Source organism: Haemaphysalis longicornis, unplaced genomic scaffold (assembly GCF_048455015.1).
Source record: "Haemaphysalis longicornis isolate Haplotype H1 unplaced genomic scaffold, Haemaphysalis longicornis Haplotype H1 scaffold_4, whole genome shotgun sequence".
Taxonomy (NCBI): Eukaryota; Metazoa; Arthropoda; class Arachnida; order Ixodida; family Ixodidae; genus Haemaphysalis; species Haemaphysalis longicornis.
Window position 1 is genome coordinate 220042125 of NW_027526361.1, and position 24592 is coordinate 220066716.

Genomic DNA, 24592 nt, shown 5'->3' on the forward strand with positions numbered 1-24592 from the left:
GCCGATAAAAAGTCACGTGCCGCTGATAACAACTGCAGCAACGTACAGGGCGAAAGGCCAAAGCCAGGCCACAAACATGCGGCGAGGTTTTTCGTTCGCTTTTCCAGGCTTGAGCAGAGTACGGGATGCATGTAGTCACCAAATTTGAAAAAGGCAAAAGAGCTTGCCCGTAGGAGACGGCAGTCTGAGGAGCACTATAGCGGAAGTACGTCACCGCTGAGGAGCGCAGCATCAGGGAGGGAAGGCTAACGCGCCGTCAACAATGGAGAAAAAGTTGAAAGGAGGAGGAAATACGGCGCGACGATAATACGCGGTTTTTGATTTACGATTTCTTAGCTAATACTCATCGCTTTAACAAAATTCTTGCGGGAAGAGATTGCTAATACACTGCTTTATTTGGTTACATGTACATCCATGCATCGCAGGAAGGTATTTTGGGACCCCTTTATTAAAGGGCAAGCAGTATGGGACGTAATGACGTAATGATTAGGCCAATTTTAAGCACTACTCAGCTGTACGATTACAAGGACTCGCTAAACGGTTATAAATAACGTCTATCTTCTATCTCACAATCATTTTGTAGTTTCTCTCACTACCAGTTCAGCAGGCCAGTCACACCATGTGTTGCCCGAATTCGAGGATAATATTTTGAGAATGACATATCGCTGATTTGGATTTCACAGCCGCGGGCAGCACCACCCGTAGTGCCTTCGGCCACCGGTTCCGTGGTGTCCATAGTGGTGGCCCCTTTTGCGACCGCCATCTCCGTACCCGGTCTTGAGGCCACCATGCCCATTGCTGCGTTTTGTCCCGTAGCCATCTTGCCTCCCCCCTCTGCCTATCACCCCTTTTCAATAATCCCAAAGCTCCCTCCCATTTTATTCTCCGCCCGCTGTTCTATATTCTAATCCGTTTGTTTACTCCCCCGACGTACCCATCTCTTCCACACTTTTCCTCTGAAACCATTCCAACCACCTCTTCATCACCTCTGTGGCCCTGAAGTTGAGGCTGCCCCTCATCCAAAATACGAAAGCCTCCGCCAACGTCGTTTCACTACCGCGCCATGTCGGTCGTATTTCTCAGCAGTCCCTGACGATTTGGTCAATGGTTTCCCGATCTCCACTTTTCTGTCTTCTACACTTTACGCCATGTGGTGTCAGTATCTTTAAGCTTGATGGGATATGCCACAATCTTAGCTTTATACTTTTGGTACGTGATATGTACATACACAACAAGTAATTGCGGAAGTTGAATCAAGGATATAAAAGGACTCGGTAACTTCATTAAAATACTAAACTGGTGTTATGAATTGCTCTAGCTGGTTTTAGTGCGATATCTTTGTTGCTCTTTTAGATGCAACGCATCTCATGCTCGCCCCTCGGTCCTTCCTGCGTCTGTCCAGCGTTGTCCGCACAGCTGCGCCTCTCCTCCTCTCCTCTCTCCGATAGCGAACACTCTCTCCAAAACAGCTGCGGGTTGGCGCAGCGCGCTCTCACTCCGTTGCTAGGCGCCGGTGGGCGGCGCTGCGCTTGTCACTGCGCTTGGCGCTGCGCTCGGCGCTGCGCGCGCTGCGCATGTGCAGTTCTCTCTCTCTCCGACCTCTCCTCTCCTTCGGGTGCTGTGAATATAAAGCGGCATGCCGCGCTCCGACGGTCTCAGTCGACGGTCATCCGCGTTTCGCTTGCACTCTTTCGTAGTACTCGACGATTGCTTGATGCAATCGTAGAGCCCCTAGCTGTGCACTTTACGGACCACAAGGCACTCATTCTCGTCTGCAATAAAGACCGTACCTGAGCATACGTGTACTGCATGTGCATTGCATGGTGAAAATGGAAAATTACGCCCACCTCCCCTTCGCGTGAGAATCCCTGCTATAAGCGTAATCAATACGATGGAAAACGCAAATGGAACCCCCCATGAGATGCGTTGCATCACACCAGGGTTCTCTCGAGGGCAGGTGGGCGTAATTTTTTTCATTTATTTGCTATGCTTCTAGTGTTACAAAAGACGTACAGTACTGCCTGCCAGACGACTAGTTCGCGCTTGTCCGCATCATATTACCACGGTTTTTGTTTCTTTTTATCTATTCATGACAAGGGTGACGAACGCGTTTCACTAATAGCTCATGTATACGCATTTCAGAAAAGAATGATAGCACAGAATCATGCCCTTGTTGTTACAGTGAGATATATCACTTAATCTACGTGTGGAAAACATTTATTGGTTCATTCTTTGGGTAGCTTCCAAACGAATATCTTCGGGCTTTCGCTGAACATCATTGCCACGCGCCACATCACCCGTAGTGCCCTCCGCCAGTGTACCCATGGCCTCCGTAGTGGTGGACGCCTTTGTGACCACCATGTCCGTGACCACCCTTGTGACCATGACCGCCGTGCTTTCCACCGTAGCCACCGTGGTGTCCACCGTGGCTCTTGCCGTGGCCTCCGTAGCCCCCGTAGTGCCTGTCGGCAAGGGCGACGCCCACAAGCAAGGCGAACAAGAAGAGAATCACCTGCGTACAGAAGTGACAAAATAAGAAAAGTGGACATGGTTGATACTTAAGAAAGCAGGACAACAGGAATACTGGATGGCCTCCCGTTATGTTACCTATTCGGTGTGGGCACGCAACCAAGAGCTTCGGAAGAATTCATAAATAGGTTTTAGGCTGATGCTGTGTACGATATACACAAATTTCAGAAATGAACTCGCGGAACTGAACGACGGGAACATTGCCCTCATCGTAATTTGGGGGTTAAATCAAATTTGCCCTATATTATTTGGTTATAGGTATACTTCCAGGAGCTTCGAACACAGCTTCTATCAAGTCGCACATCGTTCAGATTCAATGAAATATCAGAACACATAGGCTGCGGTTGAGATTCTTTCGGCGATCACTAGCTTACCTAGTAAGATTTGTCGGGTGCGGGTTGTCCAGCACGACGACCCGTAGTCCGTCACAGTTACTGAAAAACTATGAACTACAACTAAGAATTTGAACTTATCCTACTCCATATCCCCCTTCCGTCACAACTCCAACCACCGCCTGATTGGATTCGGCCTTCCTGCAAAATAAATCTGCAAATAACTTACTAGTTTATACTTCTTTTACTGCTTTAGTTATATCGTTTGTTGAAACTTCGTTTTACAAGGTTATAATATAGAAGGTTATAATTTGGTTAAACAATACCAGAAGCAAACGATGTCAAATTTGCTGTCATTGCCTGTGTAGCATACGAGTGTATAACAGACTCGATGACGGTTAGAACGTGGGTTAGTAAATTTTCGTTCAAGCGTGGAAAAAGCGAAGAGACATACCATGCGAGAGGAAAGCAGGCGAATGCGTGCTCTCTTGTCTGTAGATTGTCTGTTATTGCGAGGCACATGTCACTTAAATGAGTTCACTGGAAGTGAACGCTGCTAACTGTTGTAGGAACAGAACTAGGTCTTGGGACTTTTATATGACAAAAGAGCTCACGCTGCGGCAAAAATTGTGCTTTGCGGGGGCAAAACCAATAAAATAAACGTTAACAAATAGTCTCCAACTAAAACAAAAAGCTACTATTGTATGCTTGAGAAATAAAAACTACGAAAATAACATTCGTACTCCATGATACACTGAAGCAAGCACCACCTGCAATCGCTCCCATTTTGTAGCCGTCAATTTGCATTATGCTATAGTGTTTGAAGGAATCTTTTGTTGAGTATTTGCCCAACTTTTTAAGAGCCTTAGAGAGCGTGCAAACCCAGCAACAAAGTGGCAATGAAAAGACTAAGCTGCGTCCGAGCTCTAGCTCGGTGTTATTTCCTTTAGTTATACTTGTTCCGCTAAATTATTTCAAATTTATAGTGTTGATTCGGTTACCCCGTGAGAAGACATCCACAGGTGCCAACAGCTAGAAATTTACATAGTGAAGACTCTGGTGGCTTCCGGTTTGGCCTCTTGTAGTCACGTAAAATTAAGTATTCGATTCCTGGGCACATATATAGTTATACAATTACGCTGACTCCTAATTACGGCGCGTTTAACTTTTCTTTATAAGAAGGTACACATTGAAATTCTAAACGCTGTGTGATTCCCGTCTGTTTACAATACGTGGGCTCCCACGGAATCAAACTGCCAGTTCATGTTTTCTGCCAGGGCACAGCAGCTGTCCTTCTAATTGTTAAGCCAAATCCTTAGCATTCGCTTTCATTACCAAGTGCCCAAAAATAATGGGAGTACGTTTTCCAGGCAACAGCGTTATGTGTAATTCATACGGCTTCACAGGTCACCCACCTCCACAGACTGGATCAAATTGTTTAAACGACATTACACGTCAAACACTGTGCTTTGGCAATATGGTGTATTGAAATTCCAGGCCTTCACGCACCAAACTGAAGTTACCTGCATTTTTCAACAATCCCCCAAAAATATTTTTGAGGGCAGTTTATCTCAATACCATGTCCATTTACAAAAGCAAAGATATGTAAGCTCCATACTTACACTGGCCTTCATGGTTGCACGCTTGGAATGATCGGCGGGCGTTGTAGTGCAACACTCTACCCCGACCTTACTTAAATACCGCCCAGTTCCAGTGAGCGGACACGTGTAGTACATAAATCGCTCGGGGTTAACAACATTCCGCTGTTGTCCGCAAGTATGCCTGTTACGCTTTCTGTGCGTGATGTGTTTGTTGGGGATCCTTTTCGGGCTATGCTATGCAAGTTTCTCAGTTTTTTTAACTTTGTGGCGGCTTACAAGCAATAGCGGAATGCCTCCTACGTAAGCATTCTGTGCGAGCGACCTGTCTGCGTGGGTTTTTTTTCTGTTTATCTCAATGGCAAAGAAGGATACTGATCTTATGGTTCTGTTTCACCCTTGAGTATCTTCACATTATTATCTTCTATAGCAACAACCACATCTTCCCTTGGAAAGTACGATAAGATTTTCCTCGTACAAAACATGTTGAACAACTAGTCGCATGGTTGACATCAGCTTTAATCTCTCTGAAATGCTTTGGTCTCTCGAAAATACTTCCTGAAATCTCGTCCGCTACTCTACAAGCATTCGGTAATTCTATTGTAGCGTATTCTTGTTACAACTATGCATGATCGATGGCAGTAAACAGTTTGAACAAAAGTACATAAGCACAAAATAATCCCTGTGAGAAGTCTGCGGAAACAGTAGATCTGTTTGTTGCTCTCTCGTGTTGTCTCAAACGTCAATCTACGCTCGCCCGAGCAAAGCAGCGCCGTCGCCGCAGAAATTGTACGGTTCGCGCTAGAAAATCACAGATAAACACGGGTGGTACGAGCCTCCCTCTACTAGCATAACGGAAAGGAGCAGGCCCCTGCGAAACCCACTGCTACCACTATCGGTGGGTTCCTGAACCTGCTCGAACCACTGCGGGACGTACCACCTGTACATGACTCAACCCGTCTTCACCTACAAATGCTGCGCAAATCAGCAATTTCTTTCAGTGACAGTATAAGAATAGAATATAGCTGCAATACCGGGTGTCTATAGACAATTCCAAGTGTTTCTTTTCGGTGTGGCTTTCGCCCAGTCAATCGCAGTACCTACGGCTGGCAGCTGAGCTTTCGATAGCTGATGATTACAGTGGATAAAGAAACTGGCGCACAAATTGGCTGCTCCAACCATAGAACGGCGTTCGAAGGCCGAAGTTAAAGGAATGTCCGATACTGCACTGTAAGCACGCAGAAAACACAAACTATCCCGAATGCAAATTTTGTTAAGCACTGGATGAATGATTATTTTTCCTAGGCTCCTAGCCATGAGTAATTTTAAGGAACATTTTAATATTGGCATATAGAAAAGGTGTATTATTTTCTTGTATTTCAACGACTTCACATTGACTGTAATCCCACTAATTAATATCCAGTGGCCTAATGAGCTCCAAGAAGGGCCATTTTTTTGTTTACTGTTATAAATAAAAACATTTGCTGTCTTCCACTACATTAAGAAGGCCGACCAGTGGTGCGTAACTTGGATAGTACTCACATTGTTGGGGTGCATAGGTTGGACTAGCATTAGCGGCTCTTTGCAACATAAATTTTTTACCGAATGTTTTGTTGAAACAAGTTACACCCGTTTTCTCTTACCGTACTCCATCCGTAGATCTCCATGTATTGACAATATGCACTAATTGTTTAATGTTTACAGCTTCCCTGTGAAATGATTTACGACAATAAAATGAAACTCCGCGCAATGCTACAGTCACCTTAGCGGCTAGTTGTCATATCATTTGTGGATAAGTTTGATAACACAAGAGTCGGGGACATATTCTGTAATCCCACTCCCCCTCGTAGACTGACATGCTTTACTGTGAAACACACAATGTGGAAAAGAGAGCTCAGAAAGGCCAACCTTACACAAATTCTCTACCAGTCAGCTTCACCCGTAAACACAAATGCACTACTTCTAATACATTATGTCAAGGGAAATATAGGCCTCCTTATACGGATACATGAAGGTCCCAGTGCCCTGTTACATTTGATGATTTTGTATAGGCGGACGTGAGGCAGACAATTTTGCTATCCCGGGTGTTTTAGAGGGCTACCCAAGGTGGCGCTCACTCTCGTGCGATTGTTCTCTTTGTCGCTTTGTTACCTAGGATAATATGCTGGATGGTACCACAAAAGATATTATAAAAAGACCTCTGGGTCTAGTAGTTATGATTTCGGCTAGGAAAGCACAGGGCCTCATTTCGACTTCCGCAACAATCAAGTGAGACTACGGCCTTGCTTTCAAAGGTCCCATGAACATAGAATGAGAGAGACATGATATCGTGGATCATAGCCATAAAAGCGCTGGTTGTAGAAAAACCCGAGTGCCGACTAAATATGATAACAGCTAGGAAAGCACAGGGCCTTATTTCGGCTCCCGCAACAAGCAAGCTATACTATAATCGTCCTTTTAAACTTCCAATGAACATAGAACGATATACACCTGGGCTCCAGCCACACCGACAAGAAAAACCCCGAATAATAAATTATTTACAGCCGCCTTCGCGAAACTGCAGTATCCTTATTATTTCCGTATTTCCTGCCAAAACCGGAACTTTGAGTTCCTATTCTTTCACGAATGTTTTGTTACCGTGGACAAATGTAAGTAACCAAATATTCAGCTTCCGAATTGGTGCAAAAACGCAAGATGTTCTATAGCTCGAGGCATTTGTGTGTGTGCATCTCGATGTTGCTTTATGTGCTTGGTTCCTTGTTTTCGGGTCTGCACCCTTTTTATTTGACAAATAACCATTCTCTATTTGGATGGTCAGTTTTGTTCAGTCATGGACCTTGAAAGCAGAGGTGTCGCAAATTTGCCTTCCGGCGAGACGGGCACACCCTCCTGTGATAAAAAGTATGACGCTGCGATTATCTACCGCAAATGAATGTGTGTACCCCTTCTAAAAAACGACCGAAATTGGATGGCGTCTATAAACAGCTATTCGCAGGATTAATTCCTTAAAGGTTTGCATCTTTGGTCAATAAGCTGTGTCACTTCGTCTTCGCAAGTCGTCCGCCTTCACGTATTTGAATGGCTTGTAAATTACTTGTTGCGTGTATATTTTTAGTTTCATCACTTTTATAGAACGTTTTGTAAATTAACCGAACCACAGATATGACAGCGCACCTAACGTAAGCCTGTTAAAACACTGACGAGATGTGATTAGTAAGAACGTTTTCTAACGAATAAAACTCAGTTCAAGGATATCAGCATTTGTATAAGGTTTTTTGAGTAGGTAGTTTTATTTTCCAATTTATAGGAAGAATTGGCATGCGTGAGTCATAAAAAAACTATTTAAATTATCTGACCTCGGTCTAAAAGTGCTAATATAGGCAAACCTGCATTACCACTTATATAGACTCGAAAAAAAAAAACGACATTCAGATAACTTTTCAGAAACATTTTCTCAAAGAGCACAAGCCTATCTTGTTCGCACCGACCCAAAGTGCTCAACAAAAAATAAAGAGAACACGCAATGCTGAACGCAAACGCGCCACAAACCAGACATTATGTGTGCGAAACCGAGAAAGCTTAGGTGCGGACAACCGCGGATTCTTCGAAATTTCGCTCGTCTTGCGTGCAACACGTGTTTACTGACTGGAAGCGGACAGGCAGCTCGGACTAAGGTTTTGCACTATAATGCCTGTGGCGTATTCCAACCGTGCCACAATGGAGACTACTGTGATTAGGGCGAGCACACTCTTGTTTTACGATTCGTGAAATCAGCCTTCTAACGTAGGAGGCTTCCGCACAGCCAATAACGCTTTAGGGGCGACTGTGTTATAATAAGGGGATACAATAATAAAACTATAATATGGTAAATAATTGGTACGATGTGGGCACAAATTCTTTGTCATTGAAATTTTATTGTAGCTCGAAGGGCAGTCATTTGAACCGTTTCTTGTAAAACCCAGTTAGCAATCTGTGGAGAAAAATACCTGCTCTAAACCGGGCCATCAAAGTTCCTAAATGGTACTACAATAAATTCACAACGTAACCTTTATCAAAGCACAATATGGTAAAAAGTGTATGAAACCCTTTTGGAATACTGCTTGATTTTTTTAAGCATGATTTAAGCATGATGAATTTAAGCATGATTTATTATTTACGACTCGCTCTGCCAAAATCATCAGTTTACAGCTGCGACTAAGCCATGTTATCTCAGTTCATATCTTTCGTTGACACCCCAGGTATGGTTTGAGTGATTGAAATTGAATAAAAGACGATAGTAAGCGAAACAACAAAGTGCAGATGGTTGGGGTTATCGTTTCCTTAGTTTTGTTAAATATTTGGTCATACCACACTTTTGTTCTTGCTTGCAGACCAGACTAACTGTTCATACAGAGTTTGTAAGCTAACATTACAGCCCCTTTATCATTCCGTATCATTCTTAAAACTGCGCATTCGGACGGGACAAGAAAAAGACGACACAGGACGGGCCCGTCCTGTGTCTTATTTTTTTTCTCTTGTCCGAATGCGCAGTTTTAAGTAAGAATATGAACCTACTAGCCCAACAACATGCTTTGCTGAGCTTTATACCGTATCATATACGTCTTTTCTCTACATCGCCAGGTTAATTGTTTTTATGAGGACTCTATTAGGTTGCTGAATGTTGTTGTGAAAGAAATAATTACAGAATTCAGCCGACACAATTGGCACCGGCCTGAACTTAATTTATCTATCGTTATTGGTGGAGAACGCTTTCGCCTCACTAAAAACCTAAAAGACAAGTACTTCAAAAGTCACTTGCTTTAGAAAACATCGCCATGTGAACTGAACCTCTATTCCAAATTCTCGTTTTTTCTACTGTGTTAAGATAGCAGTCCTGGATTTGTAAAAGTTAGAGTCAATAATCATCATGTTAATTATTTTTACAATCTTCGCGAAATGTAACATCTATTCAACATTATGTAGGCCTTCGTAGGTTCTGCTTCATTCAGGGTATTCCCAACGATACGTTTGTGTCTTTTTATATTTATTTGGTGCAACGTCAGAAATTTTCAAATTTATTGAGACTACCGGTTGTCGCTTTATTTTATTGTTGTTTATCTATCCAGTGCACTATCTTTTTGGTTCCAAAGAAAGGCTTTTTTCTCAGTGAAGTACTTTCTTTTTTACTTCTACCGAATAACTACTGCCATCGTATCAATATACTGAGCGTATAAAGAGTATACAGTGTATTATTCTATATGTGATCAATCTTAAGAGGCAGCCACAAATACATTTGATTCGGACCTTGTTAGACATTAGAGTATGTTATTGCAAATAGTTCTACACTTCAATAAAACTGAGCTTAAACAAAACAATTCATTGCGCAATGCATGAAGAATCAACAATTTCCGCGTTTTTGTTTCGTATCTCTGTTCTCTCGTACCTCTTACCTCTTTCACCCCTGTACCTCTATTCTCTCAGGTGATTCTCTTCGTTTTTGGCTTGCTTGTGGGCGCCGCCCTGGCCGACAGGCGCTACGGGCGCTACGGAGACCACGGCAATAGCCATGGTGGACACCACGGTGGCTACGGTAGAAAGCACGGTGGTCACGGTGGCCACAAGGGTGGCAATGGACAAGGGTGACTACGGACATGGCCATGGAGGTGGTGGCGGAAGGCACTACGGTTGACGTGGCCCGTAGCAATGAAATCGAGTGAGTGCCGGAAGACATCCATGCCAAAGCGCCCCAAAGGATGTTGCAATAAATGTTTTACACGCATTGGGGAAGTGATGTCAATCTGTAACAAGGCCAATGTGTTATCAAGTGCAAGTACCATCATTCAAAGTGTTAATAAAGCGATGCTAGCAAAGTGTTATCAAAGCAAGTGCTATCATCTTTTACTGAAACGCGTACATCTCGGCAGTTTGTAAAACGCGCCAATCACGGCTATCATGAACCGATAGAAAGTAGCGAAACCCTGGGTAGTCTGAAGTGAACAGGTGTGAACTTCTCGTCCGGCGGGCTGTACTGAATGTCTTTTGTAGTACTGGATGCAAAGCAAAAAAACAACAACAAATATATTCACGTAAAATGTGCAAGAGTAATCATTAACACTTGTATCAGTGTATTTAACAAAGTCATTGTAACGGGACATATACGTGGACAATACCACACAGAACCTTTAATAAAGGACTACCACCGACGACGAAGAAGGTGCTATCGTATACATTGGCTACCTGATCGCCGCCATGTAAAAAATGCATAGATTGTTCACCTTCTTCATGGTTAGGCCCATCTGCTCTGCCGCCCCGGATCGATACCCCGGAGTGTGCGGGGTATCGATCCCCGTCCTGGCCCCAGCTCTGCACCTCATCGGCATCGGAGCAATCATCGAAGGGGCTTCAACCGCGTCCTAGCCAATACCAGCACTTGATGACGTTTCCCTGCCCCATGTCTCCAGCCCGTGACAAGCCGATCAGGAGCCGCCAATGCCCTATTACATGTGAGGTGACGGGGTCCGATACTGTTTAAGCTCTCGCCGTTTCGTCGTTGCCTTGCCGGCATTGCTGCTACGGGCCGGTCTTCAACAAACCCATCACCTTTATCCGCGGTGGCAACCGGTTCTTTCACATGTATGTTATCGCATCGCTCATCTGCATCACCATCCTCAACTTGACGCAGCTTCGACCGAAACGTTCGCTTTCGACCTGTATGTATGTCACGTGACATATAGGTAGGCAATACCCCACAGCGCCATTTGAATACAGCAGTGATGAAGACGATGGCGAATAAGGTGCTTGCGTACGTTACGCTGGCTACCTGATTGCCGCCCCGCCATGTATGTAAGCTGAACCGATTGTTTTCCTTCTGCATGGTTCGTCTCATCTGCTTCGCCGCACGCTAAAGTATACCTAGCTCATTCAAATCCCCGGTTGAACTTCCGCAATGACCTTTTCTGTACGGCACGTATCACCGTACCAAAAGTATATGGCTAGGATTGTGGGACAATGCCTCAAGCTTCCAAAAACTGAGACCACGTGGCGTCCAGTGTAGAAGACAGAAAAGCAAAGATCGATAAACCAAATACCATATTGTTAGGGACTGCATAAAGATACGGCCTCAGCGGGCCGATTGGGAAACGACATTGGCGGAGGCTTTGGGATGTGGGGTGACGGGAAGCCTCAATTTCAGGGGCGTAGAGGTTACAAAGAGGTGGTTTTAATGCTGGTGGAGGAAAAGTCGGAAAGAGATGTGTACGTAGGGGGAATAATAATACGGATCAGAGTTTAGAACACCGGGATGCAAAGAAGAGGAGTGAGCGATGGGAGTTTCAAATAGTGGTGATGGGTGATGGGGAGGCAAGTCATTAGTTTAGCTCAAAGAAGGGCTAGCACGTGGAATAAAACAGGCAAATCAGTTGCTGCAACCAAAGTCCCGACTCGAAAGGGGGGCCACTACTCATCACCATATTCATCGTCATATTCATTCATCATCATAACCTTTCCCTCCTTGTTTCTCATTCCCCCATGGCGGGGGATGCAGAAAGCTCGCGCCCTGTCTCACACAACATTACAAGATTTTCTTTCAGTTGCAAAGATCTGCCCCGGTTCGAGACATCATTCTGTTGAGCGCCACGTTTGGGCGCGCGCGACAGTGTTTTCCAGGTTCCGTGAGACATTAAAATACGAAAGAACAGGGCTGCATGCAAAGAAGGCGATCATGTCGTTCTGCTCATTTTTTTGCTCTGCTCTGCTCGTTCTGCTCAGTGTATAGTCGCAAATCCGCATGACTGCTGTGTCTGTGCAGCGAGAAGCAATGCCCCGTTGCTTTGTGTCCGGCTGCAAAAGCGGCTACGACTCTGCGAGGAATGCAGCCGACAAGAAACACTCTTTAAAACCGCCTAACGATAACTCTAGGTTTCAAGAATGGCAACACGTGATCCCAAGGGGCAAAAGGAAGCTCGCAAGCTCTTGTGTTGTGTGCGAGTTTCACTTTCAGGAACCAGCCGTTGCGAAAAACTTCCTGCACAACATCTGCGGCGGCGCCGTCGTCCAACCACCAGACTAGTGGAGCCTCAAAGATGACGCCATACTCCGACTGTTTCCCAACCCTCCCAAATCTTCCAAAGCCTTTGCGGAAACGCAAAGCTCCTGCTGTGACGCCACGACTCCAACCAAACAATCGGTATATTCGGGACGACGCCGAAAAAGAAAACACAGCACCGAGCCTCTTCGATTATAGGGAAAGAGGTGCCTCTGTGGCAGCCAGGGTCGCCCTCAATAGCACCCAGTCCTTGTTCGAGGAGCTATTGACGATGGCGCAAAACGGATGGCAGCTGCAGGGCTGGTCGACTGAACTCATTGGTTCCATTGTCGTACTGTTTAAAGTCGAAGTAGAAAGCACAGACACACGAGTCGTCAAGGCAGTGATGTTCTCATACGACATTTGTTTAGTGAGGCAGTGCGCATGGGCACCTTGTACCATCTAATGTCTACACAGGAACCTCGCACCTGGATTTTAGATCATTCATTGACCTACATACCTGCTCCGCTAGATGTAAAAGCTAAAGCGATTTCAGGGCTTTTCCGCAATTCTTTACCCACAAATATCGTCTTCGTCGGTAGCCACTAAAGATAATTCGACTTGGCGATGCAACACATGCTGTACGCTGAGCTTGGATGCCGCCTGCACAGAATGCAGAACGATGGGTAGACTGTTTTTCATGCGCACGAACAACTGCGGTAGGCGCAAACCGAGACGCAAGAGAAAGAGCATAAAAACGCTTCGTCGTAAGTTTATCCGACCGATGCTCAAGAGAGGAACTCAACAAATAGCAGGCTGCTATGAAAAAGCCACTTTGTAACGTGATTGAAGCTAACATCGAAAGTGTGCTTGATGTTCCTCCTGCAAAGCCGCAACTGGCGTTCAAAATAGCCGCGATAGAAGCAAAGTGAAAGATAAAAAATGGCAGGCATTATGTCTACGAATGGCTGACAACGTGCCTCTTGTTGCAAATTTTCAGCCCATAAGCTAATACAGTGCGACTAAACATGCAGCTGTTGCCACCTCCAACTAAAGCCCAGTTGCGTGAAATCATCAGTGGCATCCAATGAAAATACTGGTACAACGAAGTTGCGTTCAGTACCATTAAGGGGCACTTCCATGGCAAGACACACCAGAAGGCGTGTCTTTTTGCTTCTGGACGAGATAAAGCTAAAACCTTTGGTTGCATTGAAAAAGGGGTCATGCAAAAATGTGGGTTCGATGAGTATGGTGACGTAACATCCACAGCCACTGACCAGCTGGCTGATCATGGTCTAGTCCTCAAGTTTGTGCCACTGTTCGATGACTGGGTGCAACTCATAGTAAGCTTCGCGGAAAAAGGAGCAGCCCCTGGGAACGTGCGTTCTAAACTCATGCTGAGTGCTCTGTTTGAACTTCATAACATCAGTCATTAATGAAGCCTGAATAACAGCTCAATGTGGGCCCAGCTTGGTATGTCGGGGAAGCTTCACTCTGCATGCCATCACATCCAGCACCGTTGAGAGCCTTCTCATGGAATATATTTCAGTTCTGATGTCCGGTCCATTATAAAGTGCATCAGAAATCACCTCAAGAACATTTTTTAGGACTGGTAGGAAGAAAGTGCACATTTTTTAAATTAAAGTTTAATCGTTCACTTTCTTGCTTCCAGGCAGGTGATCGTAAGATCAACTTTAGTCAATACGTTACCCTGTTCAACAAAACAGAACCCCTGCAAGTCGTTCCGAAATTTACGCGACCCCATGGTGTACCTGGAAATTTTCAGAATATGAGGGTTAAGCTTGCCACCCAGGTATTTTGCCTTCTACAGCCTCTTGCCTGCTACAGCTATTTAGTCTGCAACAGAGAGGCCAAAGTGCCATGTATGGTAAACTCAAGGCACTGACACATTCACCAGGATGGTCAGTGAAATTTTTAATTCCTTTGAACTTCAAGCTACCATCGAGAGGAGTGAGGCACCACTCGAAGAAAATACATTTCATAACTGGAGATCTTTCCAATTGACTAAGCCTTGTAGGTTATATAGCGCTAACTTTTTTCAGGATGTCAACTTCATAGCACTAATACTTCCAGCTTTTAAAAGACTTCCACGAGATGCTCAAAATGACACAGCGTAATAATAATAATCAATCAATCAATCAATCATGTTTATTTACGTGCCCAGGAACAGCCAGAGGCCTGAGTGCTGGCACACGGATAGTTACATGAAAACAAAATACAAGAAACATATTGCAAGAAACAAACAAGCGACAAGACACACACATATTGAAGTAGCGAAAATTACAAAAATAAAGCACAGGCGGAGCCTGTACAGGTAAAAAAGAAGATGCCTTTGTGGGTCAGCTTATTGTAATGAATACACAACAAGCAGAGAACAAAGTTTGACAGTAAGACGACAAAAACAATGACAAGAGTATAGAGACAAATGATAAGACAAGCATGATAAGTAAACAGTTTCAAAAACAGGCAACTATATTGGTTAAACAGAACCGCAGAGAAACCAAATTTCAGCAATAAAAAAAAGAAAAACGAACGACAGAGATATAGTAGATGTCTAACATACTGTGTTCAACAGCGCAGTACGGTAAATTGTAAAGGAGCTTTGAAAGATGTCAAGGCGTTCAGATAAGCGGTTGTAGCAATTCTGTATTCTGCGCACTGGAGAATGATTGGAGTTGCGCGCAGCGGTCAAGAAAGGGCGATGCGACCTGGTGGGCCTCTGTGGACACTAAACTCTAAACAGTTAAGCAGGTCCGCGCAAGCAAGGTCACCATGAACAATTTTGTGAAGAAATGTAAGGTCTGCACGCATACGTCTGCAGGTGAACGAAGGGATGGAAGTAACTATGGGTAAGTCAGAATCAGGATGAAAACTGTGATTGTGATGACGGTGCTTAAATATGGATAAAAACTTCTTCTGCACACGTTCTATTAATTCACTACTAGATTTGGAGATGCCGTTCCAGGCAACAGAAGCATATTCTAACTAAGGGATACATATTGCATTGTACAGCATTAGAAATGGATCTGGAGAAGAGAATTCCTTTGTAATCCGACACACATTTCCAAGACTTCGGAGTGCTCGCCGGGTGATGAGCCTAATATGAGAAGAAAAAGAGAGGGTACTGTCGAAAAGAACTCCGAGGTCCCTAATCTCCTCAACCCTTTGCAAAGGAGCTCCCTCTATACTGTAGGAAAACAGTAGACGATGGGTTTTCCGGCTGTACGTGACAACCTTTGTTTTAGCTGGATTTAAAATTAGACAGCTTTTGCTGCACCAGACCGATAATTCCGACACATCCCTCTGCAAGGCACAGCAGTCCTGAAAACTGCTAATGTGCCTAAATAGTTTTACATCATCAGCATACAGAAGAAATGAAGATTTTGTTAACACTGTTGACACATCATTGATAAAGATAGAAAACAATAGTGGACCCAGCACAGAACCCTGAGGTACACCACTCGTTGCAGTGTAAACACTAGACCGTTTGAAGTTTACATCTACGTAAAAGGACCGGTCAAGGAGATAGTTGGACAACAAGGCAACAAGGCTTGCATCAACACCGGACATAGTAAGCTTGTTAATTAATAATTTATGGTTCACTACATCAAACGCCTTACTGAGGTCAAAATAGATAACATCCAACTGGCCGTTTTCACAAACTGCAGCCGAAGCCTGAGTCATGAAGCTTGCAAGATTTGTAACCGTCGATCGACCCGAGAAAAATTCCCTCGCACTTCCCCGAGGGGCAGAGTGTGTAAGTGCGAATGCACGGTTGTTGATTGCGCGATTACGGTGGATATCGTGATCTTAATGAGTAGTCGAGAGATTACACACACGCACACAACTACAAAGAAAGATATTTCACTCGTTATTGCTGGTACCGTTGCCCGGTCCGCCATCATCGTTATCGAGATGCAGGACCAGCGACCGCTCTCGACGACGGCGCGCGCTCGACTAATACCCTCCCGCGCCACGCGGCCGCTACACGAGCGACCTCACGCGTCGGAATGCGGAGCGCCCGCTACGCGAGCGAGAGCTCTCCCGCCCGAAGTGGAGAGGAGGCGCCCAACACCCGCAGTCACTGAGCGGAGAGAGGAGGAGGAGAGTAGCGCGCGCCCATCTCCCCCCGTTGCTAGGGAAGACGAGGAGCGCGCGCACCCGCAACTGTTGCTATGCGGACGACGGCGGCAGACGATTCAGGCTCGCTTAAGAAGTGCATTCGCACTTAAAAGCCGTGCTGATTTGGTATCAGAACGTTCTTGACGCAGGCAGCAAAAACGTTGTGCAGAGCTGACTCAAAGAGTTTTGAGGCGACACAAAGGAGTGAGATTGGGCGATAGTTGGTAACGGCTGACTTATCACTAGACTTAAATATTGGAAAAATTCGAGCAATCTTCCATGCACGAGGAAATTTGCCGAAAAGTAAACAGTTATTATAAATGGAAGTCAAAACAGGCACAAAAATGTTGCCGTAAGCCTTCATGAGGGCTGCTGGAATTCCGTCTGCACCACAGAAAAATGACGGTTTCATCCGTTTAAGGCTAACATTGACAAGTTTTTCATCGAACATAAGTGTACTAAAATTAGACATATTATTAAACGATAGGCGTTCGTCGTGACCATCTGGCAGTTGAAAGACAGAATGAAAGTACTGAGCAAAGCTAGTGGCGACATCCTCAACCTGTTCCCCATCGCAATTAAGCAGGCTAATGTGTTCTTTAGACTCCTTAGAACGGCCGCGTACATACCTCCAGAAGTCAGCCGGTTTCTGAGACGCAGAAGCCTCTAACGACTCTATATAGAGCTGGTGGTAACGCCGGTAGAGGCTTTTACAAAGTGAGCGATACCGACTAAACTCCGCTTTCCACTTGTCAAGCCCAGAACACTTGGCCTTTTGTGGGCGCTGTCCTTAAGTTTAAGCGAACTTCGAAGTTCTTTAGAGAACCATTGGGGAAATTTGGAATGAACAGGCTTATAACAAGGGATGTACTTTTCCATGCCACTCCTGACAATTTCGGTAAAGCGTCGAACCTGTTCGTCAACATCATTGACATCAAAAACAGTAGACCATTGAGCAGATGAATAAAAGTGATAGAGCCCAACATATTCTCCACGCTTGAAAGCATATCGCGGGGCTGCACAATTGTCAACACCGCCAGAGCGATGCTGGGTCGTGACCGAGACAGAGACAATAAGAGGGAGGTTAAACTTATCGGGGTGTACAAGAGATATTTCGGAGGCACACACTTGTACGTTTTTCAAGTTCGAGAAGCACACATCTAGGACATTACCACAGAAGTTTTCAATGTGGCAGAACTGCTGCAAGGAGGTGAATGATTGAAAATCTAATAACATGGTGCATTTCTGCGCTGCATAATGGTTTTTATGCTGAAATGAAAGACTGTTCCAGTGAATACGTGGGGTGTTGAAGTCCCCAAGTATAATTAGCGTATGGTTGAAGTGTGAATTGGAAACATTTTCAATAGATGTGAGCTTTAGATTATATTCAGCAGGTAAAATATCCGGGGTTATATACAATGCACCGATGAGCAGCTTCTCGCCCCTCTTGAGGCCTACCTCAAGCCAGACTGATTCCTCAGTCTCGAGGTCTGGAATAATAATAATAATCAATCAATCAATCAATCAATCAATCAATCAATCACTCAATGTTTATTATAGTGCCCAGGAACAGCGGAGGCCTTCGTGCTGGAGCACTCAGAGGGGAAAATGCAGCACTGTAGTACATCAACAATTTGCTAATAAACACTCAGTGAGCAAAAAAAAAAAAAAAAGACAGAAAGACTTACAAAAAACGGCAAAGAAGATTAGTAATAAAATAGTGCAATCCAACCGACTTTACACAATCAAGTCATGCTGGCGCACAGAAAAGGTATAAGACAGCAATAAAATGCATCAACAGCTGGCAAAAGAACAGTGAGCGAGCAAAAAATATGAAGAAACTACAACTTCAAAGAAGAATAAAAATACCATAGTGTAATTTTAGGCAACATTACACAATCAATTGAAACTGTAATGTCTGGTCAATTGCAAGAAGACATCTTACAATAAGCGTAACTATACGGAAGGGTGAGTGAAAAGAAGAAAGTTTTTACAAGATTCGGGAAGCGTACATTTTCAGTTTCAAATGGACGCATGAAGTGAATATGGCAACTTTTAATGATAAAAGCGGCAGAAAAAGAAAAATTCTACGATAATTACAGCCGCAGTATCAGCACAATACACGAATAACAGGAACAAGAACAAGCTCGGTGAAGTCAATGCACACGTCAGGACGATAAGTGAAGAAAAAGAGCACTGCCAAGATGAACCTAGTGTGTCAGAGCTGACAACCCGGCCAAAAACTCCCGAAGAGGACGCTGAAAGATATCGAGCTTCTCGGAGTGAACATTATGCAGATGCTGCATCCTTTGAAGAGGAGAACGTGTGCTGAGAGCTCCAGCTGCTTTAAAAGGGTGGGCGAGCCTTGTAGCTTTTTGTGGAACGCGAAAACTGATTGATTCAAGTAGTTCCGGGCATAAAATAATACCATGAAGCAATTTGTACATGAAAAGAAGGTCTGAGTGGGTCCGCCGGGAACTTGGAGAAACCGTTACAGGGATAGGCTCCGAAGGAAAACGATACCTAAATATTGATGAAAATTTGGTTTGTACACGCTCTATACGTTGACAGTTGGAACTACAGGTTCCATTCCAAACGACAGAAGCATATTCTAGTTGCGGAATACAAAGCGTTCTGAATAGTTTTAGGAATGAAGAAGGAAACCGGAATTCTCGAGAAAACCTGCATACAGCCCCAAGAGAGCGTAGCGCCCGCCTAGTAAGTTGAGTGACATGAGGTGAGAAAGTTAAGCCACTGCCAAAAAGCACGCCGAGGTCTCTGATCTCTTCAACTCTAGACAAGTAACCGCCGTTAATACTGTAGCAAAATAAAGTGAGGTTCGTTTTCCTGCTATAAGACATGACCTTTGTTTTTGTAGAGTTAAGATTTAATCTATTGTCTGAGCACCACTTGGAAAATGAGGATATATCTTGCTCCAGGGCAATGCAGTCATTAATGGACTCAATCCGTCTGTATATTTTAATGTCGTCAGCGTAAAGAAGGAAAGAAGACATCTTAATTGCGGCTGACACATCATTAACAAAAATGGAGAACAAGAGAGGCCCCAGCACGGAGCCTTGAGGCACACCGCTTGTTGATCTGTACAGAGCAGACGTCTGCCCGTTAACGCTAACGAAACTGAACCGGTTATCTAGATAACTACCCAACAATGCCACGAGTGGTGTATCAATTCCTACCTGTAAATGCTTTTTAAGTAACAGTGTGTGGCAAACAACGTCAAATGCTTTGCTCAGATCACAGTAGACAACGTCGAGCTGGCCCCTCTCAGAAATGGCTGCCGAGGCCTGCTCCATGAAGCAGGAGAGATTAGTCGTTGTCGACCTTCATGATATAAAGCCGTGCTGTTTACTTACAAGCAGATTCTGTAAACAACTTGACAGTAATTTGTGGAGCGCTGCCTCAAAAAGCTCGGAGGCAGCACAAAGGAGACAAACTGCTCTGTAGTTTGTTGTATCCGATATGGAGCCTGACTTGAAAATGGAACGCACTCGAGAAATTTTCCACGCGAGAGGAAACACGTTTGTTTTTAGACACTGGTTAAATATCACCGTCAAAACAGGTACAAAAATGCTGCCGTATGTTTTGAGAATAGCTGGAGGTATTCCGTCAGCTCCGCACGACAATGACGGTTTCATGCGCTTTAGGCTCTCCAAAACCAACTGCTCGTCCAAAAGCACTCAGCTAGAGCCCTGCACGCGATTAAACAATATGTTCATTTCAGAGACGTCACGCTGGCGGCATGTGGCACTGAAGTGCTGAGCAAAGTGGTTGGCGACATTATGAACTTCTTCCCCAGAGGAATCTACAAGATTGATAAGATCATGTGAGTTGTTCTTACGGGACCGGATGTATCTCAAAAATGTTTCAGGCTGAGAATTCGCACTACTCTCTACAGAATCGAGATAGGAGCGCTGGTCCCGCTCATAAATGTTTTTACATAATTTACGGTAAGAGCAGAAGTTCTGTTTCCATTCGTCACTCCCGGTTTTCTTATACTTTCTGTGGCAGCGGTCTTTTAATTTAGGAGTCGTACGAAGTTCTTTCGAAAACCAATGTGGGTGCTTGGAGTGGTTTGGTTTATACTTGGGAATAAATTGGTCCATACCGCTTTTGACAATTTCGGTGAACCGTTCGACCTGTGCATTGCAATCAGGAAGTTCTTGAATTTCCGACCAATCAAACGAAGAAAAAAAGCTATACAAGCCAATGTAATCCCCACGTGCATAACAGAAGGGAGAGAGTTCATTATACTTTAGTGAGGTACCACAATGCCGAATCGAAACGGGAGCCGAAACTGAAAATGGAGGATGAAGCTTGTCGGGTTTGACAAGAGAGATATCCACCATTGATACTCGCGCGTTCTGAATGTTTGAGAAGCAGAGGTCTAAGATATTTTGGGAGCAGTTTTTGATGTTATTCAGTTGTGTCATGGATGTCAAATCTAGGAAGTCTAAAACAATGCGAGATTTTTGCTGTACGTAATAATTGTAATGCTGGTTAGTTAGACTGTCTTATTGTACACCAGGTGCATTGAAATCCCCCAGAATGATAAACCTGTGATTTTGGTGTGAAGCGCAAACTTCTTCTACAGAAGTAAGTAGCTCATTGAACGAAGAAATAGGAACATCGGGGGGAATATAAAACGCCCCTATTAAAAGCTTCTCGCCCCCAGTCACTGGTATGTCCAGCCAGACCCACTCGTCGCCCTCAAGGTCATGCCGCCTCTTACACTGAAGACCACTATCAACCGCAACTAATACGCCCCCTTCCTTTTGTTTAGCCCGAGTAAACCAATAAAATTCCGATCTTTGTGAAAAACTTGGTAATTTGGTGGGAAATAATCATATGAGCTAACGTCGCTAAAAACCCAGCATTCAAAAATTACAATTGGAAAATTTGAGGAAAGTCCATTAGAAAAACAATCAGACGCTTTAGCGTGAAGGCCGCGCGTATAATTTCTTATAGTGTATGTCCACCCTATTTTTTCTTTTTTTTTAATTCTGTGGGACATCAGTAACACATAACTATTCAGCATGCAGCTTTCCACGAAAAGGTTTGAAAAGGCGGTTCTTCGGCCAGAACAAAGGATCGCCCAAACGCCGGAAGGAGTCCTTATTGACAGTAACCCAGAAGGAAGAATATGAGTTGTACTTTGTTTTCAGCCGCTGACAAGCCAGAGGTACGACTTGTACCGCCGATAGGTGCTCCGTCAGTTGAGCTGGGGTGTTGGAGTGACAGGTTTGACCCGAATAATAATAATAGTAATAATAATAACAATGATCAATCAATCAATCAATCAATCAATCAATTTATTTTCAGTAATAATAACAATATTAATAAAGATAACATAAAAATAATGACTTTATTTATTTCCACTTAAAAAGCAGATGACACCACAAGAAAAAGCTTGACTAGCTCCTGGGCCTATGATGGTTTGACCACAGAATCGGCAATGGAAAAAAATTGGCTACAACCCTACTTCCAGATGAAGGAGACCCTCAGTTGCACATCATAGCAATTCCAAATGAAATGCCGTAATAAACAGAGTAGTACAGTATGCGCAAAACATCACTAAGCCAGTTAAGATATCACTGATGAACACATTGAAATGACAACAGCTCAAATTAGCAGAAGAAAAAACTCGGTCTTCAGCAAATACACAATGCAGTCAAAAAGAATCTGAAGCTTTTGCGTCACAGCAAGGAGTCTTAACGGGTCACCTTAGTATACACCATAGATGTCATTGCATTTTTGCTTGCTCAAAAGTGCCAACTATGTTGTTACAGCTAAATTACATCAGGACCCTTGGAGGTAAGCGTGCTTTTCTTGCTTTTACTTGATGGATTTTGTTAGCACGATTTAGTGCAGTTTAAAGGCAAGTCTTATTCAGCGACACGCGACACTTCGTATTGGGACGCTCAAGAGAAAGTCTGCCTGCGTTACATAGTGGAAGACAAAATTTATTTATTTATTTATTTATTTATTGTACCCTCTGGCATAGAGCAATATAGAGGGGAGAGGGTTCAGGAGACAAGTAAAATACAACAAGTGAAACATAAAAAACAGATCACATTGAGTACATGCATACAACACTAAAAAACAGCGTGTAGACAACAATGCTTACAAAATGCACACAATATCAAGAAAGAATTAAACAAGGAAGGAAAAAAGATGAAATTTCAACTTCCTCTGCTCACGCGTCTGAGCAAGGGCCAAGCGTCCGTTCCTATTACAAAGGTTAGGTGGAGGACAGTCTTGTGATTTCCATCATTGTTGATGGAAATCAGCCCCCAGATGAGGTCGTTTGTGTTCATTGAATGTGTGGAGCGGACATGCTGCTGCGTTCCTTGTGTTTTTAAGTGTGTGAAGCAACCATGGTGGCTACTTATTCTTGTTTTTTTAATGCGTGAAGCACCCATACTTGCACGGGAAATAAAAGTTTCTCAGGGCGTACATGCATTTTCTCGGCGGCCGCCGCAAAGCTAGGAGCCGAGCTGCACTGAACGTAAGTGCGAGCGCTTTGAGTCATCGTCGTCTTTCGCTTGTCCTTGCCAGTAGTTCACGCTTTGAAGAAGCAATTTGTTCCACCAACTCCCACAACCACGCTTTCGAGGGGTCACGTGCGGAAACAATCAAGCTGTTTCGAACCAATGTGCAGCCTCGCCCTCGCGGTACACGGTGGACTCTTTATCGAAAACTTCCCAGCAATACCGGTCTCCCACTCACCTTTTTCCGGTTTTGTGTGATAGCAGACAAGGTTCCTTAAATAGAAGAAACATATTAGCCTAAAATTATGCAGAACTTATGAAAACCATCGGTTACGCTGCTGAAATATGGCAAAAAGCTGCTTGTTCTGGGGCTGCCCGACCCGCTTGATCGTGCCTACTCAGGCGAGAGCTCTCGTGGAGGCAGTACACGGAGGCGGGTAACGTTTCTGGGGAGGTTCCGGCGGAGTTTGACAACCGGAAAAGTATCAGTAGCAGTGGTCCGGCCGCTCGCGACAATATCCCCGCGTGGGCGAGCTGTCCTCCGCAGACATTCAGCGAACTTGGAAGAAAAAAAGGACGGAGGTCATCACAAAATGACCCTGGAAGGGCTCCAAAGAACCTAATTATCGCCTCCACCCTATCTTCATCAAGCTGGCCGCAGACGGCGTCACCACGATTGTGTGCACTTCATACCGCGAGCGTGTCATCATTAGCTTTTCCACTAGAAAATCCGACACCGAAACGGTGGCCTACGAACAGTGGTCTGTGCTGAATTGGCATCTAGAGCTTTACGCGCAAGACTTGTTAATATACATCATGTCATGCTATGGTCACAGCTAGCCCCAGGCTCAGAGCCACACAAGTCTACAGCACCACGTACTATGCCATAAAGAACGTCGGCCGAAGCTTTTAGGAGGTATTCATTGGAGTGGATGCATGCAGGCACCGATGTGTATGCCCCGCCATGTCCGTGGCCAAGCCTCTGTTGCTAAGGTGACGTTGTGCGCACACGCCCGCACGGCCTCCAGATCAGGCACCCCTCTTCTCCTCCGCGCCTTCATGGCGGCCAGGCCAGCCACGGGCCACGATGTGAGATTGCGTTTTCATACAAGGCGTGGGCGAGTGATTCGATAGTCATTTGTACGGCGATAGCAATGGTTCCGGGAAAAGTCATGGTTCCACTCATGAGTGTAATAACCTTATCTGAGATCCTACCCCAGCCTTTGCCTACACCTACGAGCGAGTGTGAGGTGGTGCTGGCACAAAGGTTGCAACGTGAACGAAGTGGTCCGTTTGACAGCAGGAACTGCATCATTTCCAGACTGTCGCCCATTGAACGCAAAGTAATACCTCGAGAAGTACTGTTGAGTGCAGCACAGTACGATCTACCTATTTTCAGACTCGTATGAAGTCGCCGCCGCAGCTCATCTGATTGCCAACCGCCGCGCTCTAATGTCAGAGGTCAGTTGTTTTACTGAG

The 24592-nt window shown here is 44.6% G+C and overlaps 1 long non-coding RNA gene across 1 annotated transcript; it reads right to left on the reverse strand.

The window, feature by feature from the left end:
- Positions 1-2221: 2221 nt before the first annotated feature.
- On the reverse strand, positions 2222-4554 carry LOC144178075 (uncharacterized). The gene is made up of 2 exons (XR_013323937.1): positions 4484-4554; positions 2222-2512 (listed from the first exon to the last, which is right to left on the reverse strand). It is a non-coding gene; the product is annotated as an uncharacterized LOC144178075 (long non-coding RNA).
- Between the last annotated feature and the right edge of the window lie 20038 nt (positions 4555-24592).